The sequence below is a fragment of the Talpa occidentalis genome, unplaced genomic scaffold (assembly GCF_014898055.3).
Source record: "Talpa occidentalis isolate TD23 unplaced genomic scaffold, MPIMG_talOcc4v2.1 talOcc4.426, whole genome shotgun sequence".
In the NCBI taxonomy this organism is placed as follows: domain Eukaryota; kingdom Metazoa; phylum Chordata; class Mammalia; order Eulipotyphla; family Talpidae; genus Talpa; species Talpa occidentalis.
In genome coordinates this window covers 27,232-33,262 of record NW_023604585.1, presented here as the reverse complement: position 1 = coordinate 33,262, position 6,031 = coordinate 27,232, and positions in this window count along the sequence as shown.

The following is a 6,031-nucleotide window of genomic DNA, read 5'->3' as shown; positions in this document are numbered from 1 at the left end:
TCCATCAGCTGTGACTCAGGAAAGTCCAGAGCTGGCCCTTTCATCTCTATCTGGAAGAATGGATAAGGCCACCTGCATGTTTTCTGCTAAAGGAATTGCCATTTTGTTTAATTATGCGGTGCCTGTGTGTTAGCTTCCCTTGTGTTGCCCTCTGGCCTATACTGCAATGCCCTGGGACTTCTTTCTTAGGTTTCCATGCCTCCATTGGTCAAGGGCAGTCTTTCCATGACAAGCTTTTCAGTGGCAGAGATGACTGAGGACTGTCATGTACAACCCCAGACAAGCAACCCACACAACAAAGTGGTATTGTCTATGTGTCAATCATGTTCTAATTGAATTAAAATGCAGTGTTTCTATCCATTACATTTACTTGGCAGACCTCTGGCTTTCAAAGTGATTTGTCTATAACCTTATGACACCAAGTTGTGAAAAAAAATTTTCATCATTATTTAAAAGATAATTGCATCTCATAGTAGTCTTTCTAAAGGTCATTCACCATAACATCCCTGGTGAATGTGGGCTGAATGGACACACATTATGAACTAGTAGAACCTAGCCTCTCCACCAAATGTTAGAATCCCACAGCCTAGAGGGACTTCAAGAGCCCTAATGCCTCCTGGAAAATGCCACTGAGACTGTGACAAAGAGCACGAAGCTTGGAGTCATGGTGGCTCTAGGTTCAAACCCTGGCTTAGCCTCTAACTCTGGGAGCTTGGACAAGTATCTCAAGTTCTTCAAGCCTTACTTCACTCATCTCTAAAATGAGGATAATAATACATTCCTTTAGGAATATTGTAGAATTACTGTGAGGATTCATTGCAATCATGAATGGAAAGTATGTAACAGAGAACCTGGAACATCATGTTCACTATTTTTTGTTATAATTATGCATAAAGATCTCCAAGAATGGAGGTGTACTCAGCCAGCATGATAGTCTCTACTTTAATAGTCAAAAGAGCGATTTACCCAGGTTCATCTCTGATCTCACAAAAGAAAATCAGTTGCAGTTCATCTTTCATTCATTCACACTTTGAAATATTTATCCTATTTAGGAAATATTTCTTGGACATTGTTTTCCTGACATTTTCCCGTGAGAATAATTTAAACAATAGAGTTAGGGACGAAAACCTATAGAAGTCATATTGTCCTATATTTTCCACTTTGGGAAATCTTACAAGTTATCTCCTTAAACTACCACACTGGCATATGGTGACTCAGCTTAGGTTCAAATAATTGCAGCTACAGGGAACTCACAATATGATGGGTGGCAAGTTACTGTGGTCCTCCTCACTGTCCGCTCTTTCTTCTAAAAACCAATAGCATCAACATTAACATCAAAAGTCTACACTCAATAAACAAGACTGTAGCGCCCGTGAGTTGATCTTGGGGTGCTGGTTCACTGACACATTCACAGGTGAGTTACACTACCTCAGAACCTAGCAGGTAAGCAAGAGATATTTGTTGGATGGAAGGACAGACACAAAAAATGATGATGGATGCTACAGAATAATTTACACATATTTACCCACCATCAACCTGAGTTTAAAGCATGCATAATGCACTTATTTCTAAAATAAAGACCTGGGGAGATTTCACGGGAAACTATACTCTCTCCTAAGACCTGCAAACTCTTCCAGGCTTGAGTGGCAATAATAATACTGTTTTAAAATGAATCATGCACTGATTATGGGGATGCAAGTAATAGTGAGAACAGTCTCATTCATTTTCAAATATTAACCCTAACAGGTGCCTGACTGATAATTACTAAGAATTGCATCCATTCCCAAATGTCTTCTTTTCTTTAATCTTCAGCAAAATATAAACTCTCATCTATTTTGAACCGAATACAATGCAGAAGACCTTAATAGAAATGGGTGAAATTCTGAATTGGTCACAAAGACAGACTGTTGGTGGAATCTATATGTCCTTTTCCCAAATCTGCATTTACTCATTGACAACATGGTCTCTTTCTCAAATTAAATTACTAGATTTATTTATCTGTGAAGAACAAGATTGTTAATAGTGCTTTTATTACATGTAAATACACTAGTGCATTCACTTTTATTGATAATAAGGCAAGTCACCCTCTTCTATGTCATTGTGTCATATCTTGCATTGTTTTCTTCTCTTTTGCACAATTTCATTTGCTTAAAGTTTCCAGTGTATAATGACTGATTTGCTGTTTTCTTCTCTGGAGGAGGGGAAAAGCATTAGGTACCTGGTACTCAACAAAAGCCCTGACTGCAGAGTCATCAATGAAATTCCTCAAAGTGACAAAGGGCCCAATGTGGGGTTCCTTGCTGATACAACCAGGTCACAAGCCTAGGAAGGCTTGACAGATGTGGCTGGCTCCTTCCTCAGGGCTGACTCTGTTTCTGGTCTGGGATTTGCTGACCAGGCTGCACTCCTTCAGGCCTTCTGCAGGACCTCAGGCTCCAGGAATTTGGACTGAGTTGTAGAGACATTGCCAGCAGACACAGCAATTGCCAGCTTCTGCCCTGCGCTGTCTCGTGATTCAAAGCAGATTCAGCTCCACTTATTTAAAAGGAGGAGCATATAAATGCTGGGGACCCACAAGAGCAAACCAGGCAAGGAAATGCCACTGTATGACACAAGAGTCCATGAGTTAGCCACTCTGCCACAGTGAATCATGGCGCGGATGTGGTTGTGGGGAGCTTGCAGCGGGAAGATCTGACTGCTGAGTGACCTTGTAGGAGATGATAGGAGCTGCAAGAGCCCTGGGACTTCCTCATTTCACAAATGATCCTGGGTTGAGACCCTCCGCCTCCAAGCACGCACACACAGAAAGACACCCCCACATACGCACATCCTACCCCTCTGGTTCCTAGTCATCCAAGGACTGCATTTGTGCTTGACTGCGCAAAGGAAGAAGTGGAGAAAAGAGGATGCTTTTCCATCTTGGGCCATTATCTGAAATATCAATAAATACCACTGAGTTGAATAACCTTATTTGCAAACTTGTCATAGGGAGTAATTTTGGACTGGGCCTCTCATATCAATTCCACCTGATACCAAATTTAGACAATTAGCAACAATTGCTGTAGGTTTTATGTGTAGCGTAGTTGTTGAAAACACTTCTTGCTTTGTCTCTCTGCATTCATTGCCAGCTCTGCTCTCTCTGCTTGGAGGAGGCATTTTGGTGGTAGCAGCTATATTTGTATATCTCTGCTCTCTAAAGTGTTCTTTTATGAGAACTGTTCACATCACAAGAATCCTGATATTCATGAACTGAGGCCACTAGAAAGGGAGGGGTCACAGCAAGCCTAGTAGACTGCAGTGGAGGATTACTGAGACGTGGTGGTGGGTGGTGTGATAACATACATTTACAGAGGTGTGGCCTTTAAATCACATACAGTGTTATAAACCAATGTTACTTCAATAAACACTTTTTTAAAGATTTATTTATTTATGCATACAAGAGCGGGGGTACAGGCCAGAGGTGTAGGGGGTAAGAGGATTCACCAGAGACAGAGCGGGAAACAGAACAGGCAGACTGACTGAAATACACTGCTAAGGGGAGCAGCGGGCGAGATAGGAGAGGTCTGCTGCACCATGTGGGTAGCTCCCTGGCCAGCTGGGGATCGAACTCACGCTGCAGAGGCTGCGATTGCTTCATAGTGCGGTGCTTAACCCCTTGCACCACCAGAGAGGCCCCAATAAACACTTTTAAAAAGAATTCTGAAATCTAGGTACAATTAGCTTAAGTATTAATATTTTAATGCATATGTGTGTGTGTGTGTATGTATTCTCAATATATTACATACTACTTACAGAAGAGCAGGACTGGAATCCAAGCCTATTTCTTTCCTGTGTGTGTGTGTGTGAATGATTTTTTTTAAATCATTCATTGAGCTCTCTAAATCTCATCATCTCCATGTATGAAATAAAACAAGTTACCTTGTCATACTGTCGTTATGATTAACTAAGAAAATACAGAGTCCTTTTTAACATAGCATATAATTTATTACTATTATTACTAGTTATTGCATTATTAGTACTTATTATTACTACTACCATTATGTCTATCTATCATGATACACATGGCCCAGTTATAAGCTGTTACCTACATTTATTTTCCAACACAATGGTTTGCCTCTGATCTGACCAGGCCTGTCCAAGGACACACACGTCGTAAGTGACAGAAGAGGGCTAAAGCTCAGGTCTTCCATCTCACAGGTTGGCTTCACAGTATTTCTAGTATAGACACACCCCGGAGCAGTAACGCAGCCCGGGGTAGGGTGGAGCTGGGAGCAGGTCACCAAGACTTCCACGCCCTGAAACACAGCCAGGATTTTCCAGTTCTCTGGGGCAGGTGACCAACTCGCGCCTCACCCTGCATCTCTCCCCTCTAAACTACGGGAAACCTCTCAGCCTCCCTGTGGCCTCTCCTCCTCATTCTCTTCCTCCTTCACTCCTGCCCCCCTGGAGGAAACTGTGACTTCCATGGGGACCTGGCCTTGCATTCAAGATGTCTGGCCATAAAGCACCAGTTGTGCCTCCTGTCCCCCACACACCCACATGCTGTTCCCTGTCACAATTCTCCTGATCCTGCAGGCCAATAGAGAGAAATTATGTTTTCTCTCTGGGGACAACTGGAGACAAATATTAGTGGCTGAGTTTGATTTTTCTCAGAAAAATTATCATAGAAATACATGTGGTCCATGGAGTTTTTCTCCAGCCACATTAAATTCCACCCAATGCAACCCATCAAGTCCTCTTACACTCCTGCTGCGGGGCCAGGGCCATGCCTCCAGAACTCAGCATCCAGATACAGAAGGAAAACTCTGAAGTCCAGCAGCTTGTCCCCTGGGAATGATGCACATGGAAACACACTCTAACACAGCACAGTGAGTATGTTTATCTGAAATAAGTTAGTACAAGGGAAGGAATGAGTGATTCCACTAGCAGATCAGGAATATGGCCCAGAAGACATGACATCTGACGTGGGTTATGAAGAATAAGTAGAAATGTGAGAGAGGGCTAAGACTTTCAGCCTTAAAACTGATTCTCATAGAAGTTAGGATTGGGGCAAAAGTAAGAAAATGCAAGTGTAGATATATGGCAGAGAAAGGAAACTAATTACAATCCATTCTCCATTGCCAGGGATAATCATGATGTCTGTTAACCAAATATGATGATTAACAGGGTTTTCATAGAACCCATTCAAGAGCTATTAAATGTCAAGAACGTTCAGTAGCCAAACTCTGAAATGGAATCCCACCTTCTTTTTCTTTTTCTTTTTTTTTTTTAAAGATTTATTTATTTATTCATACAAGTGCTGGGGTACAGGCCAGAGGTGCGGAGGGTGAGAGGATTCACCAGAGACAGAGCGGGGAACAGAACAGGCAGATGACTGAAATACACTGCTGAGGGGAGCAGCGGGTGAGACAGGAGAGGTCTGCTGCGCCATGTGGGTAGCTCCCTGGCTGGCCGGAAATCGAACTCGTGCTGCAGTGGCTGCAAATAGCTTCATAGGTGGCGTCTTAATCCTTGTGCCACCAGGGAGGCCCCCACCTTCCTTTTCTTACTCATAAACTGCTTCATTATCTTATAGAGCCATGGGTAATTATTATGAATAGGAGTCTGCTGCTTACAGAGTTCTACTTAATAGACTACACCCATACTTTGGTTTGCCCCAATGTAACTCAGAATCATGTGTGTGCTGTTTAAAACAATCTGCAGTGCCCACCACAGGCTCTGGCCTAGTCTTTCACTACTGTTATTACTTTCAAAGAAATAAGGACCTATAAGGCATTGTTCAAACAGAAACAGCATCAAAGTACATTCCAGGATCTTGGACATAGTTCCCATTTAATCAACAGAAAGATCTGCCTAGGTTGTAGTGGGCACATCAGCATTGTCTTCTCACTGCATGTCCAGCCCATACATGACACCCAGAATTGCTGCCAGAATCCCCACCTGTGGTCAAATAAGTGCACCATGAGATTCAGAACAGAGACCAGGATATCCCCAAAGAGTACCTTCATTTTCACCACATCAAACTTACAAT